Source organism: Sminthopsis crassicaudata, chromosome 1, assembly GCF_048593235.1.
Source record: "Sminthopsis crassicaudata isolate SCR6 chromosome 1, ASM4859323v1, whole genome shotgun sequence".
Classification (NCBI taxonomy): Eukaryota; Metazoa; Chordata; class Mammalia; order Dasyuromorphia; family Dasyuridae; genus Sminthopsis; species Sminthopsis crassicaudata.
The window spans coordinates 329,882,483-329,900,779 of record NC_133617.1 but is presented as its reverse complement, the minus strand read 5'-3'; the positions used below and the strand labels follow the sequence as shown (position 1 = coordinate 329,900,779).

General features: G+C 31.7%; 1 pseudogene; it reads left to right on the top strand.

The window, feature by feature from the left end:
* The first annotated feature begins 440 nt into the window (after positions 1-440).
* Positions 441-18,297, top strand: part of LOC141549893 (small ribosomal subunit protein uS5 pseudogene) — a 37,712-nt pseudogene continuing 19,855 nt past the window's right edge.

Below are 18,297 nucleotides of genomic sequence, written 5' to 3'. Positions count from 1 at the left end.
ACCCTCCCCATCTTTTTTCAGAGATTAGGATCTATAAGTATAGATCACTGAAGATGCCAGATTTGGGGAAGCGTTGATTTTTGCCGAATTTTTACCCCATGTGTTTTATTCTTATTTTATAAAGGGATAGTTCTCTGAGTTTATTGGAATGGACTATACTAGAAAATGTCAGTGTTGTGAAAATAAAAGATAAAAAAAATTATGTTGGGAATTCTTTTCAGGTAAAGGTTGAAGTTGATAGTATGAGGTCCCCTGCAACTCTAAACTTCTGTGATTTTAGTGACAATATGAACAGTCAGGAAAATAAAACTTATTAGAAAACCAAGGGTCACAATGGACATATATAATATGAAGGCAATAAGGGAAGAGATGACAATAAAGACTCTGAGGACAGTAAGAGAAGTAAATAAAAGGGAAGAGCAAGCAAACCTCTGAGAACAATGAAGTCTGTAAGAGTAGTGATTGAAGAGCTAATCAAAATTGCTGCTTTTACAAGTACAGAGTTCCTTCTAAGAGTGCTGCAAGTTTAGGCTAGATGAGCATTTATCATATATGCTATATTGGGAATCTTCTCATGTTCAGTTTGGACTAGATACCCACTAGAAAAATCTACCAAGTTTTCAATCTATGATTCCGCTACTTTTAAAAACATAAAGAAAATGAAAGCAATGAGAGTTATGAGAGCATGACCATAATAAAAATAATCAAAGATTACTTATATAGGGAATTCCTTAAACTATATATGCCTAGTGCATCCTTTCTCAAATCCCAAATTGTTAAATTTAGTGTTTCATCCTTTATTCCTTTAAGACAAATGAGGGCAGGGAAGGCAAAACTGTCAAAAGTAATCGAATGGAGTGATGATATCTCCCCTTTTTCATGCATTCAGGCTGAGTCTGGATGACCACTTATTGGAAGGAGAGCATATTTTACTGTAATTGCATTCACTTAAGGGTTACAATAACTGGTCACTGAAGTTACCTCCAATTTAAAGGCTGAGAGTGTTGCTTTGCCTCTCAGATTGGCTAAGATGACAGGAAAAGATAGTGATTAATGTTGAAAGAGATGTGGGAAAACTGGAACACTAATTCATTATTGGTGGAGTTGTGAACTGATCCAAACATTCTGGAAAACAAGATGGAACTATGCCCAAAAGGCTATCAAGCTATGCATACCCTTTGATCCAGCAGTGTCTCTACTGAGCCCATATCCCAGGGAGATCATTAAAAAGAGAAAAGGACCCACATGTGCAAAAATGTTTGTAGTGGCTAGAAACTGAAAACTGACTGGATGCTCATAAATTAAAGAATAGCTGAATAATATTCTTGTTTTATAAGAAATAGCACTATGGTTTCAGAAAGCCCTGGAGAGACTTACAGGAACTGATGCTAAGTGAAGTGAGTTGAACTATGTGAAGATCAATTCTAAAGGACGTGGCTTTTTTCAACAATGGGATGATTCAGGCAATTTTAATAGATATGATGGAAAAAGCCATCTGCCTCCTGAAAAAGAACTGTCAGGATAGAATGTGGATCCCAACACGGTATTTTCAGCTTTTTTGTTGTTGTTTGCTTGCTTTATGTTTTCTTTTTCATGTTTTCCTTTTTGATCTGATTTTCTGGTGCAGCATGATAATTGTGGAAATATGTATAGAAGAATTGTACATGTTTAACATATGTTGGATTACTTGTTGACTAAGGGAAGGGGTGGGGAAAAAGGAGAGGGAAAAAACCCAATGTTTTGTAAGGTTGAATGTTGAAAACTATACAGATATTTTGAAAATAAAAAATAAATAAAATACCTTATGTTGATTAAACAATGTGTAGCTATGAAGGAATTTAGAATTCAATCTGAACAAGAGTTTCTAAGTCCCTTTCTTTATTGATCTTTAAGGAAAGGCTGGGTGATCAATAACAGGAAATGTTATGGTATATTCGATGTATTAAACTAGTTCTGTGATTCTATGATTTATAAGTAATGATGACCATGAGGGCAGTGAGAGATAGAAAAAATATAAGAAGATTTAGGATAAGCAGGGCTACCTTGAAAAGTACTGGGCTCCAACTGCTTAGAGGTCAGATATAAAATGAGGTCATATGAACACTAGATATGATTTACTAGAGATTATTTCATATGAGGGATGGACTGGATGGCCACTGAAGCTTCCTCCAATTTTCATATTCATGATTTTATTATTATGAGGCCATTGAGGGGTATAAGAGCCCTGATAGCTATGAAATCAGTGATAGCAGTAACATGAGGACAATACTATTCAAAATGTTTGCCTATAGAATAGATGACTACTAAGAATTTAGAATGCATTTTGGACAGCTGGACCATGAGTTAAAATATAGGGGATGACCGATCTCTGTCAAAAGATAGTATATATATATGAAAAAGATGGGGAAGAATGTATTTCCTAGTTATCTGAGAAATATAGTGAAAAAGATTTTTTTTTAAATGGGAGAGGAATAAACTGTTTCTGTAAGCTAGTTATCATAGGGAGTAGCTACAGTAAAGGAAGAGGAATAGCAGTTTAAAAAAAAGTCAGAAGTTCACAGGAGTCAGTAGTAAAACTCAGTGTTATCAAATGATTATATACAAATGCCCAAAATTTAGGCAACAAAAGAGGAACTAGAGGTATTAAGTCAGGGAGATAAATGTGACCTTATAGGTATCACCGAACCTAAGGCATCATGGGATGAATAAATCCATGGTTGGACAATGACTGCATATGGGTAAACCTTATTTTAAAGAAAAGGATAGGTAACTGGGGGAAGGGATGTTGAGAGCACTTAGGAGGTACACTCATTTAAAGAAATTCCAGAAATAATGTAGGGAGTGAGGAAGAATAGCAGAGACTATTTCAATGAAGGTCAATGGGGAGAAAAACAAAAGTGATTTGGTTAATGAAGTATAAGACAGACATTCTGGACAGAAAGTGAAAATAGATGAGCAATTTTGAAAATAGATCAGAGTGCTGGCACAGAATTATGATAAAATACTGATAAAAGAACTCAACTATCCAGACATCTACTGGAGAGTGCTTTTCACTAAAAGCAATGGAACTAAAAACTTATCAACTTTCCTTGAAAATAATTTTTCTTCAAAAGGCAGACAAACCGATAAGGGGAAATTTCTTTCTATATCTGACTAATTTTGAGCTGATATCAACATAATTAAGGTGAAAGCAACCGACAACCCCTGTCAAATTTATTTACTTGGTTCAGAAGAAGTAATTGTAGGCTATTAAAAGAAGTAAAAGATTGTTGTTTTTTAATAACATTTGAAAGATCATGGCAAATAATTAACATGCCACAAAATTGGGAAAAAGCAAATTTTTTTTTTTTGTGAATAAAAAAAAATAAAGAGAAAATGGAATCTGAAGACTATATGTAATGTGGCTGATTCTGATAACTGGGAAAATTTTAATGAATTTTTTTCTGTCATTTTTATTATTTATTTATGTTTATTTTTTCGCAATCCTTTTTTTTTTTATTTTGCATTCCAGATTTTCTCTCTCCCTTTTTTCCTCTTACACCTCTCCCACCCAATGAGAAAGTAAATAATATGATATCAATCATACACATGAAATCATGAAAAGCAAAAATAAAAATAAAATTGTATTTTAATTTGCACTCAGAATTCATAAGTTCTTTCTCTGGAGATGGGAAAGCATGTTTTGTTTTGTTTTGTTTGTATCATGGGTCCTTTGGAATTATCTTGGATGACTGTATTGATCAGACTAGCAAAGTTTTTTATAGTTAATAATCATTACAATATTGCTGTTACTGTGCACAGTGATCCCCCCCTCATTTCCTCTTAATTTACTTTGCATCAGTTCATATACATCTTGCCACGTTTTACTGCAACCAGCCCCATAATCATTTTTATAGTATACTATCAAAATATGTCACAACTTGTTCAGTCATTGCCTGATTCTGAACAACCCTTTACTTTCTTAATTTCTGCCACGACAAAGAGAACTACTATAAATAGTTTTGTACATTTAGGTATTTTTCCTTTTCTTTGATCTCTTTGGATATAGACATAATTTCTGAGTCAGAGTATAATAGAGTTTTATAGTCTTTTGGGCATAGTTCCAAGTTGTTCTCCAGAATGGTTGGGTGAATTCACAACTCAACCAAGGGTTCATGAATGAACCCTCATCCCCTTCAGCATTCTTCATTTCTTATAGGTATGATGGGGTACGTCAGAGTTATTTTAATTTGATTTCTCTAATCCATAGTGATTTAGAGCATTTTTCCTATTTCTATAGGTAAATATAGCTATAAACAGCTTATTCATATTCTTTTACAAGTTATCAGTTGGGGAATGACTATTTTTTATATAAATTTGACTCAGTCTCCTATATATTTGGGAAATGAGCTGTAATTTAAGAAAGTTGCTATAATATCTATCTCTATACAATTTCATTGCCTATGGTACCTTTTTGCAAAATGTTTCCCTGATTACCTCTTTTAATTTTGCTTTTGCTTATCTAAGATCATGACTTCTAGCATTGCCTTTTCACTACCGCTGAAGCATAATAGATTCTGCTAAAGCCTTTAACTCCATGTATGTTTTTTTCTGTTTCTAGTATTGTGTATAAACAACATATTGTTAGATTTTGATTTCTAACACATTCTGCTATCTACATCCCATTTTATGGGTTAGTTTTCATATTTAAAGTTGTATCTACTAACTGTGTATTTCCCATCCTCTTTTCTTCTGTTTATCCTTCTCTCTCTCTTTTTTTTTTTTAACAAGTCCTTTCTCAAAACTCTATTTTGCTTCTGACTACTGCCTCTCTTAATTCGCTCTCCCTTTTATTATCTTCACCATATCGTTTATCACTATCCCTTCTATTTCTATTATGAGGTAAGATAGATTTTTATGCCCAAATGAGTATATGTGTGAGTGTGCATATACCCATTTTTTGTTGGCATTAATGCTGTAAAAATTGATTTGTGAGGCATTATGTTAAAGTGTATGTATTCTTCTTTCTTTGAAGCAATTCTAATGAGAGTTTCAAACATCGCCTGCCTTGTTTTACATTCCACTACATAAGCTCTTCCTTGCACATATCTTTTATGTGAGAAAAATTTCCCCATTTTTCTGTTCTCTTCCCCTTTCTCCCAATACATCCCTCTTTCTCACCCTTTGTGAGTTTTTCTTTTTGTTTCTTTCTTTTTAGAGATCATTCTAGCATCAACTCACATTTGTTCCTTCTATCTATGTAGACTCCTTCTAACTGTTCTAATAATTATAAAGTTCTTAGATATTACATGTATAATGCTCCCATATAGGAATATAAATAGTTTAATGTTATTGAGTCCCTTGTGATCATTCTTTCATGTTTAGCTTTTTATGCTTCTATTGAGTCTTCTGTTTGAATATCAAATTTTCTATTCAGCTCTGGTTTTCTTATCAGGAATGCTTAAAAGTCTTTTGTTACTTTAAATTTCCATTTTCCCTTAAAGGAATAAAACTGTTTTTCCTGATCTTATTCTTGCTTGTAATCCAAGCTCCCTTGCCTTGCAGAATATCATATTGCAAGCCCTCTGCTCTTTTAATGTGGACGCTGATGAATCTTGTGTGGTCCTGGTTCTATAATATCTGAATTGTTTCTTTTCAGACTGCTTCGATATTTTTTTTCTTGATCTGCATGCTTTGGAGTTTGCCTATAATATTCCTAGAAGTTTTCATGTGGGGATTTATTTTAGGAGATAATGACGAGTCTTTCAATTTTATTTTATCCTTTAGATCTAAAATATCGGGAAGTTTTCTTTGATAATTTCTTGAAATATAATGTCTATATTCTTTTTTATTATGGCTTCCAGATAGTCTAATAATTCTTAAATTACCTTTTCTCAATGTATTTTTCAAGTAATTTGTTTTCTATTGATGTAGTTTACATTTTCTTATAATTTTTCATTTTTTGACTTTTTTATTGCTCTTGAAATTTTATGGAGTCATTAGTTTTTGGCTTTTTTAATTCTAAATTTTAAATAACTATTGACTTCAGTGAGGTTTTGTTTTAACCTCTTTTCCCATTTAGTCTATTCTACTTTTAAAAAAAGGTCTTTTTTCAGTTAATTTTTGTGCCTTTTAAACAATTATGCTAGTTCTGTTGCTTATTCTTTTCTTCAGTGTTTTTGTGCCTTTTCCACCAAAGCTGTCAATTGTCTCTTCACATTTTTCTTGCAGAACCCTAATTTCTTTTCCCAATTTTTTAATCCAACATTCATCATTTTCTTTAGCTCTTCCAGGATTGCCTATTGGCTTTGGATCCAATTCACATTTTTCTTTGAGCGTTTACTTTTAGTTGTTTTCACATTGTTGTCTTCTTTTGAGTTTAATGCCTTCATCTTCCTTGCCACTGCTATAACTTTTTATAGTCAAATTCTCTTGTTTGCTCATTTTGCCAGTCTATTTCTTCACTTTGATTTTTGTGATAAAGTTGATGGTAGAGAGGCACTGTGTCAGGCTTTATACTTTTTTATGCTATTGTCTTCAGAGCTGGTTCTGGGGCTCAGCAAGTTTTTGATTGTTGCTTTAGGGACAGGTGTTGTCACTGCTTTCCTGGTCTGTTCTCTGATATTTACTAAGAAAGATTTTCTGCTATGCTGGTAGTGGTAGATTTTTTCCTGGAACTAGGATCTGGCCCCAAATAGCTGGAGAGGGAGTCAGAACAATAGAGTATAGGGTAAGAACTAGTTGACTTTTCTCAATATTCCCCTCCAAACAAGTTAAAAATAATTCCTCAAATCAAATTTTGGAACAGCAGTGCCAATAGAATGTTCAAATGAGAGATTTTAAATACATATTATAAGATGACTGACTGAAAGAACTAAGATTTTTATCTTAGAGAACTATAACCTGGGGACAAGGGTAGAAACTGGCAGCTCTCTTCAACTATTTGAAGGGCTATCAGAAGAGAGGTTAGACTTTTTTATGTTTAGCCCAAGAGGGCAAAAATAGGAACTATGTGTGGAAATTGCAGAGAGGTTAATTTAATTATTTTGTCAGAAAAGGAAAAAAAAAAAAAAAAAAAAAAAAACTTCCTAACAATTAGTTTTTGAGAAATAGAATGACTTTCCTAGAGAGGAGATGACTTTCACTAGTTGGATTATGGCTTGTTGGGCATTTTGTTGCTTAGATTTGGGAGATGAATTGTGATAAGTAGATAGCCATTGATATCTTTTCTGGCTCTCAAATTCTGGGATTCTGTGCTCTCCTGCAGTTATTAGTATTTTAGGTCCTACTTTTTTATATATTTGATTTAAGGTAAAAGTTTGTTTGATTGACATTTCTGCACCAAAGAAAAAAGTGTCTAAGTTAAAATTACATAAATCTTTCCAAATCACTATTGATCAGAGAAATGCAAATTAAGACAACTCTGAGATATCATTACACACCTGTCAAATTGGCTAAGATGACAGGAACAAATAGCGATGAATGTTGGAGGGGCTGTGGGAAAACTGGGACACTGATGCATTGTTGGTGGAGTTGTGAAATTCTGGAGAGCAATCCGGAATTATGCCCAAAAAGTTATCAAAATGTGCATACCCTTTGACCCAGCAGTGCTACTCCTGGGCTTATATCCCAAGGAAATACTAAAGAAGGGAAAGGGACCTGTATGTGCCAAAATGTTTTTGGCAGCCCTTTTCATAGTGGCTAGAAGCTGGAAAATGAATGGATGTCCATCAACTGGAGAATGGTTGGGTAAATTATGGTATATGAATATTATGGAATATTATTGTTTTGTAAGAAATGACCAACAGGAGGAATACAGAGAGGCTTGGAGAGACTTACATCAACTGATGCTGAGTGAAACGAGCAGAACTAGGGGATCATTATACACTTCAACAATGATACTGTATGAGGGTGTATTCTGATGGAAGTGGATATCTTCTACATAGAGAAGAGCTAATCGAATTCCAATTGATCAATGATGGACAGAATCAGCTACATCCAGAAAAGGAACACTGGGAAATGAGTGTAAACTGTGAGCATTGTTTTTTTTTGTTTTGTTTTGTTTTGTTTCTCTTCCCAGATTATTTTTACCTTGTGAATACAATCCTTCCTTTGCAACAACAACAACAACAAAATTCGGTTCTGCACATATATATTGTACTTAAGATATACTATAAGATATTTAATATGTATGGGAATGCCCGCCATCCAGGGAAGAGGGTGGAAGGAAGGAGGGGAAAAACTCGGAACAGAAGGGAGTACAAGGGATAATGTTGTAAAAAAAAAATTACCTATGCATATGTACTGCCAAAGAAAATGTTATAATTATAAAAATTAATAAAAAAATTAAAATAAAATAAAATACATAAATCTGATGCAAATCTGATGTAACCAGTTTTCAGTCATTTGTGTTACTATCAGGATTCTATCCTCCCTGCCCTCCAAGCATGGTCATATCTCCCATTACCATAAATAGAATGTTATGCATGCATATCAAGAATAGATGATAGTCTTCAAATGAGAGAACTTGTTTTGACTTAGCTACAAAGCAGGCAGACTCTATGAAATGAGTGCATATATCAAAGCTTTGCAGGCAGATCAGGTCTGTGAGTTTTAAAATTAATTTTCCCTAGGTAGAACTTCCAGATGATTTCTCATTTGTAGTATCTTGGTTTTCTGAACCCATTTTCATTTTAATAGGCTTGATTATTTCTAGCATCATTCCCATTTTAACTCAGTTTATCATACTTTCAAAGATTCCAGAAGGAATATCATTATAGGTTTCTCCAATATTATCATAAGCCAAAGTAGGCTAGCTGAACAACAAATATGTCTCACTAGGACTGGACACAAGATGATCCCTGACTTTTGTTTATAAGAAATTTGTAAAGAGGAGCTAAGCAAGAAAAACCTTGGGTGATTTTATGTGTATACATATTCACATACAAACATACAGACATATATGCAGATATCACATGTGTTTGCATATACATATGTGGATATAATGAATGCTTATATTTATATATATATGCATATATGTATATACATAGCATACACTGTTAGCAATACTTAAAATTTCCAAAAGAATCACACAAATATAATATTAATCTATTTTGATTCATTATATTTTAAATCTGCACATAGCAGTAACTGTAGCATAAGACATTTTGATTACATGAAAATGCATATACAATGCATGTAAATATATCAGTCCAATATATAAATATAAATAAATGCATTATATAGGTTTATGTATATTTATGCATATATTTACATTTATCTACATGGATATTCAAAAAAAAAAGAGAGTCTAATGAAACAGCTATGGCTACATAGAAATGACAAAATATAACTTCTTAAATAAGATTAATATCGTATGTTGTATGATTCCTCTCTCTAGGAAGTTTCATATGGCATACCAATGAAAAGAATATCCCATTTCCCTAGTATATGTTACAAATTAATAAAAAATAAAAATAAAATCACAAAATATTTTCCTACATGTGACCATAATCTCTTCCTGAAAGGGACTTATATTTCTTTTCTAATAAGGATAATGATCTTTAGGAGATTTTCTAAAGATGATTTAATTTTTATAAAATCCCTTGTTTTAAAATGTCTCTAGTTAGAGAACTTATATGAGGCAACTTGTTCCCATCCTCATAGCTAGAGATGAAAAGAGGATCACTACACATATTCAAGGGACTTTGGTAAATGTTTTCCTACTAAGTAACTGCAGAAGGTTTCTCTTCTCTGGGGTGGGGGAGAAGAATGCTTTCCCCTCTACTACTACTGCCACCTTTTCCAAAATATTAAAAAGATGGATTTTAATGGAGCTCTCTGGCAGAATTCAAGAGGAAAGAGAAAGAGACAGAGAGAGGGGGAGAGGGAATGAGAGAAAGAGAGAAGAGAAAAGGAAGGAAGGGAGGAAATCAGGGAAGAAGGGAGAGAGAGAAAAAGAAGAAACAGACATAGAGAAAAAGAGAACAAGACTTGGCAGTGAGCAGAACTGACATGATAGCTAGAACCTTAACTAAATGAAGTTAGGAACTTCATGGAAGATAAGGTGAAAAGGAGTAGCTGACAAAAATAGGAAAGAACAGTTCTTAGGCTGTGACACCAAGGCTGTCCATTTAGTGCATGAGTCTTTTAGAAAACTTCATTTCCTAGAATACTCCAGCAAGAAAGGGAAAGAAATTGTCCTTGTACAAATAGATAACTGAGGATTTTAAAAATTTATTCTATCATTTTAATGGTGTTCATTGTTCCTTGCCTGAATTCGAATTAATATAGTAAATATATAGTAATATAGTAAAAAACTAAAAATCAATATAGGCCTCAATTCTCTTCAGAGATGTACAATTTTCACATTATATGACATAAAGTGATTTAAAACAATTAAAAATCTTCATAATTTTAATGTTAGTTCATGATGGCCCAGTAATGAGAACTTTAAAAGATTATTAATGAAGCAAGTTTGAATTTATATTCATGATACAAAGAGATGAATGAATGAATGAACCTATAAGTTTTGGTCAAATTTTATATTCTGTGTAAAGGTTATAGGCTCTTAAAGATTTTCCATTTGAAATATATTTTTAAGTACAGATAATTGTCAACATTCCCAATTTTAACTTTCAAAACTTCAAGCATTTACATAATTATATTAGTGACATTATTTTCACTTTTTTGTTGGAAACCATGAGTATTTGTTATTATGTGAGTAAAGAAAAAGATGAGAAATGTGATGCCCAAAAGTTTGTAGAACAGTTGGTATCTTAGTAGACACTTCACTGGCTTTGTTCACCCTATCATTGTAAAGAAATACCAGTACATTATTTGCATATTTTCATTGTTTATCTTTAAAACTTAAGTTTTGTGTTTAAATTTTGCAGCAAAGCATAGTCCTTTGGGTTATAAACCCAAGCCTGCAAAGTCAGTGATATGGATTAATAAGAAAATGTGTTAAATTTCATGCCAAAATGTCTACAGCTACCTTTGCCTTAATGTCCAGTTACCTAAATTATAGAGACTGCCAACTCCATCATCAGTTGCCTCTGATCTGAAATGAAACATGAAGTAAATGGTGATGATTCTTCATTTCAAGTGATACATCCTTCATGATTTCCAATGCCATCCACCATTTATAAAGGACAGAGTTTTCAAGGTGATATCAAGCCCTCACTAGTATCAATGTCTTCTGAGAGCAAATAAAAATCCCAGAAACCTCTCTAATGGTTTTCAGAGAGTGCCAAGGTAGAGGAGATTTGCAGTTGTATAGTATACAGTAAAACATCCTCACACTGATATCTGAAGGCAAGATTCAAGTTTTAAAATGTTAATTTTAGCATTTATGGTACTGTAAATTTCATGTATTATGAAAAGTGAGTATATCTGAAATCAATGTTTTTTGTTGTTATTATTTTGTTTCTGGGTTTTAATTGAGTTGTTAACACAACAGGTTACAGAATTCTGGGAGATTGCTAACAAACAAAAAAGGCTTTGAATCTCACCAACTTTATTTTGTTATTGTATTTTATGGATTATTTCATGATTATGGGTTAGGAAAATATATGTTATCAGAATTAAGGTTTTGTTATAAAAATTGTATGTCAAAAAGTATATTTTCAGCAATATTTAGTGAAAGATTATAGATTTTGGTGGGCATGAGATAGTAAGCCATTATTTACCTTAAATACAATGTATAAATATTCATTTTTTTTTATCTTCACACAATTTTTAGGAACATTACCTCCACAAAACATTACCTCCATGAAAGTTGAGGATTGAACTTAAGAAGTAAGAAAATTTAGAAAATGTGGAGAAAAAGGAAAGGGGATATTAAAGGTTAACATCAAAATTGAACACTTTCAAGGCCTATTGTCTTTGTTTCTTCTTGTTTTATGATATACAATCTTGCCACTGTTGGAGATCCTTTAAAATCAGAGCAATAAAATGACCCACTGATTTTGAGTGAGAAATATTTTCATTAAAATAGAAAGCAGTCTGTATGTGCTTTCTCAGTTGTACTATAGAGGACTCCAGCTAAGAAACACTTCAATTTTCCTTTATTATTCATAACTGGAATGCATGGGGTTTAAAAAAAAGCTTTAAGGGTAATGAGGAGTATGAAATGTGTTATTATACTAAAAATTTTAATGATAGAAACCTGGGGCTTAAGTAACTGAGACAACACTTACTATTACCAACATTCCATGTTTACTAAAAATAGATGTGCAGTTATGTCAGGTAATTTATATTTAATCCATACTTGGAATAATTTATTCATAAACTGAACTCAAAACATAATATAACCAGAGCAAGAATCTGGGGATGCCTTTGGGAGGGAGAAGAGAAGGAAGAAGGGGAGTTGGATAACAATATCATGATTAAACAATGTCTCTGTGTTAAATTATACTAGGAAAGAACAAAGAACTCTCTCAAATTTCAGCTTCTCAAAAATGAGAGTCAACAATCAAGGAAACAAGGAAAAATATGAGATGTGAAATAAAGTAGTGGATAAAAAGCTAGTCTTTAAGTCAAGAAGACCCAACACATAACAGACAATGTGATTAAGAGCAAGTAACTATAACTTATCTGCCCCATGCAACTCTTGTAGATTTTGATATCTAAGCAAGTTGCCAATATACACTGTTGGAAAGAGTTTCTACACAGGAGTTCTCCCCACTGAAGAAAAAAAAATCCAAAAGAAAAACAAACTAATAACCACAACAACAATGAAAAATGCCCAATATACTGTATTGTATTCCTGTCCCAGAAGAATGATAGCTCCTAAGTACTTATATAGTTTCACTTTGGCATTTGTGCCTCCAATGATTCAGTATAGTATGAGGCATAATACAAGTGCTTAATAAAGTCCTAAGTATTGATTGGCTGATTAAACAGTTTATATTATATTGAAGTAGGCCACACTAATATATGTGGAAAAATAATAGTATAATAAATATGATATGATAATTGATGTAATATACACAAATGATAATTGATATAATATATAAGTTAGGATGGAGGAATAAGTATAAGAGTTACAAAAATGCAAATATAGATTGGGAAAGACATCACAGTAGAACTAGAATGGTACTAGAATTTGAATTCAATATTTTATTGTTTTGTTTTTTTTTTTTAATCATGACCTTTGATCAATATTTTAGAGTAGAAAACCTTGGAATCAGAAGACCTTGACTGGAGCCCTGATTCTGTAACTTAATGGTTGCCTAAACTTGAGTAAGTTCCGAGCTTTGTTTTTCTTCTCCATAAATGGGAGATAGTCATGCTTCCACAACTAACTTTACAGGATTTTTCTTAATAATTAATGAGAAAATACATGCAATTTGCTTTGCAAAGTCTTTTGCAAGCATGTAAACTATTTTCATAATGTCATCAGTCATAGTATAAATAACTGAAATTGATTATTATTTGATGAAGAAAAATTCAAATGTTGCTTTTTGATTGTCTAGAAAGAGAAACCTTAAATGGCTTTATCTTCTATGTGTAATATGTACTCATTTTACAACTTTTCAAATGTATCAGGTTTAACTTAGCTAGATCACAATAGCTAGTTGTCCTTTCATCTGCTAGAAGATTATTTCCAGCTCTTCAAGTTATTTGTAGCAAAAGAATTGTTATGTAATAACTGATTAGCTTTACTAAACATATGAAAATATTAAATTTTTTCAAGTATCAGACATAGATAAAAATTTGGAACAACCATATTTGTCTCTGAGAGGTCATTAATAAGACAAATTTGAATTTCTCTTTATAAAACAAATGATCTATAATTTTTGCTCAAAGTGTTACTCTGTGCTCTAAGGAATATAACCTCTTTTAGAACATAAATTCTATCTCTGAAACAGTTTAAGATAAGTTTTTATTAACACTTAGCTGATAGAAATGGAATCTCTGTATCTAACCTGGGAAATACAGTGGCCACACGTGGATTTCAGTCCAAAATGATCTTTAAGTTGAATTATTTTCTGAAATGAACTGGTTCACCCTTTCTTTTGCAGTCCAGTGACCCTTCACTCCAAGTAGCCTTTGACATTAGTGCCAGACTTAGCGCTATCTCTTTTGAACATCAAAACTCCTAAAATCACATAATCCATGAGTCTCAGCTTCCATCAAAAGTAGGATTTAGAGTTCTGCATTATATTGCTCCCATATATTTTTATAATAAATTTCTGTGATCACATTATTTATCTCTGCATAATTCCATAGTTATATCTTTCTGTCCACTTACATTACCATGCAATTCTCCACTACTCTTTGATGATATTCATTTTCAATTCTACATAGACAGTAGTATTCCATAACTAATAGTCATAAAACATGACTTGAAAAATATCAATATGAAATAAATGATCCTATAAAATCTGGTATTCCTCACTTGAACATTCATGGAATCATTTCATTCTTTCAAATCAAATGCATTTAGAGTCAACAATAAATAGTATCATGTATTCTGTGGGCTTTCAAAAGTGGGACTGTAAAAATGTAGGTTTTAATATACTCTCATGTATGAAAACTTTCCAATTTTCCTCATTTATTTTTAACTATTCTTGTTACATGGATAAATATTCAAATACATTTTTGTGGAACTCAACACTTAGGTATGAATGTGAGAAATTATTGATGTTCTTTCAATTCTTTCAATAATAGTTATTCTTATTGATAAGTAAAGCCTTTTTTGATGATTTTCCCCAAATATTTGCTATCATTCTTCTCTCAGTTATCTTGAGAAATGATGCCTTAGTATCCTCAAAGTTGTGTGGCCTCCTACACAAATATCTTCTATGAATAATTGGTCTAGTCCAGCTATTCTTCCCATATGTTTGGTACTATTTCTATTTTCTCATATTGGATAACAAGGACCATAAAAATGTAAAATGCTGGCTCAATTGCAATTGATGAAAAAAGTAATATTTTATATTATTCCTCAATTTGTTTTCTTCTTTCCAATTTTCATCTCTAAGTGTCCTTGATTTGGGTTTTATGTCAATATATCTGAAAATTTGAATTTACTTCACTACTTCATATTGTTTAATAAAGTTCTACAGATATCATCATTCACCATCCTCTTCCATAAGATTTTTCAAATGGTTTTATATTATAAATTAGTCCTGCTCATGAAAATAACCTGGACTCATCCACTTGTTAAGGTGATCAGTCATTTCAGGTCCGAGACATTTTCTAGGATTTGATCATCTTATTTGTGGCAATTGTTTTATATAGGTTTAACTTTCATAATAAATCATGATAGTTTTGAAAGTTATAAACCTTCCATTTATTAAGATTCAAAAGCTTGTTTTGTCTGGATTAGGCTGAAGCTATTTCAATTGCATGCTACATTGTGTGGTATATATCTTCTAATTTGGTGTTATTCTAAATGTTTATTCTAAAATATCTATGATCTGAGTATATACAAAAAGTTGATTTAGAAATGATTCCCTCAGCAGTAAACAGTAATTTTCAGCTAAGATGGTCAATGTTGTTAATTTGTTGTTTTCTTTGTTTTTTTTGATATTATGTTGTTATGTATGTCCTGTCACATGTCTTTTTGTACCTTTTGAAGAAAAAAAAGAATAGATGGATGGATAGATGTATAGATGTATCAATAAATAGACAAGCAGGAAGGCAGGCAGATAGACAAGTGAGGAGATGGAGGGAGAGGGAGAGACAGAGACAGAGACATACAGACAGAGACAAATAGATATACAAAGACAAATAGACAGAAACAGACACACATATACATATATATATATATATATATATAGAGAGAGAGAGAGAGAGAGAAAGAGAGAAGAGAGAGAGAGAGAGAGAGAGAGAGAGAGAGAGAGAGAGAGAGAGAGAGAGAGAAAGAGAGAGAGAGAGAGAGAGAGAGAGAGAGAGAGAGAGAGAGAGAGAGAGAGAGAGAGAGAGAGAGAGAGAATTATAAGGCTTCTATGGCCATAGTCCTTAATTTTGGGTCCTTCGCTTCTTGATCCTGTGCTACAGAGTTCAATATTTTTAATACCCTTTTCTTATTCTCAATTTTGTCATGGTAACTTGATGTGAAAGGTTTAATCAGATTCTTAGTACATGTCTGAATTTCTGCAATTGACACTGGCACAGTAACTTGTTATCTGCATTTTGGCCTTTTTGTTTCTGTTTTCATGAAAGATGAGGCGAACAAAGAAATATTTTTTTTCTTATTGCCTTCATATGCAACAAACATCTTTGCTCATTTCTGATTTTTTCTTCCATTTAACTGTTTCTTAATCTTCTTTTTATCTTTTTTTTCATCAGAACAAGAACATTAACTTTGATATGATTTAGTTATTCCAGTGGTATGTTAATTCTTAGTATTTAGATGAGGATTACACATTTTTAAGGTACCAATGGTTGAATTATATATAGGCTAATAACTATAATTCTCGCCATGGTCTACCTGCTTTTTCTGACATTCTGCCACTGTCACTGCAAAAGAATAGCATTGGATTGCTGATGATTTTGTAGTTTCATTTCTTTCATAAGCTACTATGGTCATAGAATTTACTCCCCTTGGTTCCTTCAATATCACAATGAGGCATTGAAAAAAAAATTCATGAAGGTAAGTAAAAGTAGATCAAATACTCAATTGAATATAAAAATTACATATAACTGCATATAAATTATTACATATTAAATTGTATATATATATATATATATGTATATGTATATGTATGTATGTGTATATATATATATATGTATATGTATATGTATGTATGTGTATATATATATATATATATATATATATATCTTTAAAATGTCACCCTAGGTGTATGTGTATGTATGTGGATTTATGTTTATATAGGTGTATATATATATACATATAAATAATATATATACATATAGATATACATATAAATAATATATACATATACATATATACACATATATACATATATATGCATATTTAATATATACACATATTTATATGTGTGAATATATTATGTAGATAGATATATAGGTATAATTGTATATGTAGATACACATATATGTATATGCATGTATATTTATTAAAGAGTAGGATTTTGCTTAAATGTTTCTAATACTTAGGAAGTATAGAGAATTGACTAGAGAGTTCTAAATATTGATTTGTAACTGTCAATGCTGTCCTTTGGTAGCAATACAACCAGATAAGCTTTGTAAGAATTAAATAATCCCAAAAAAAGGCAATTTATTTTCATTTGCCTTTTATATTTTCTCCAAAGGGATAAATAGTAACATTTTGAACTTGAGTGCTTGTGGATAATTTCTCCAAGTTTACAAAATTTGACTAAAGTGTTAACTAAAGTAAATTTGAGAAGGTGTTCTATAAATGTTGCTTTTATGGAGACTTAAGAGGACTGCTGAATATATTGGTATTTATGTTACCATAAATTTTTAGTGAGTAGGACAGACTTGTTTTCTTGGAGTACTAAGGAATCAAGCAACATCAACTTTAGCTGTACCTTAAAAGATAAACCAAAGCTTATTTCGTAAGAATAAAGCTCAAGATAAAGAATATCAAAAAGCAGTCTTTTTTCAGTCATTTATTGCCTTCCTAATATATCTTGACCTTTAGTTATAATCATATTTTATAAGCAAAAACTAAATATAGTAGTATCACATTGGTTTCAGCAAAAGTGTGAAATGGACGATCAAAATTTCTGACAGTGTAAGGAGAATTATTTCTAGCATAAACAACTTTTTGTCTAGACAAAGATTTTTTTTTCCTAAATAAGAGAGTAATGGTTTCTTATTTCAACAAAATACAAACCTTATGTGGTAGACTATGCAATATTATAGAAAACATTTTTAGTATTAAATGATTTATAAGAATTTTAAATGGATTGTCAATAATGCCATATGGTTCAAAAGTAATTAAAAAACAAATATTGGAAATTTCAGCTTTTCTAGTTGGATGATCTTTATTAAAGACTAGAAATATGGAAGGGAGATACATAGGTGGCTTAGTGAATAAAGCATTAGACCTGGAATCAGGCCTGAAGTCACAATCTAAACCTGAGTTCAAATCCAGATTCAGACATTTATTAGTTGTGTGACTTTGGACAAATCACTTAAGCTCTGTTTGCCTTACTTCACTAAAAACAGAAATGGCAAACCACATGAAAATCCTATACAGGGTCATGAAAAATCATGACTGAACAAATAAATATAAAAGAATATGGTATTTTAACAAATGAAACAGATGAAACTAACTTTTCATTTGCCTATCCTCTACAAATTTTTCTAATCTACAAATCTCCATTTTCTTTGATTTGATGAGGGTGTACATGT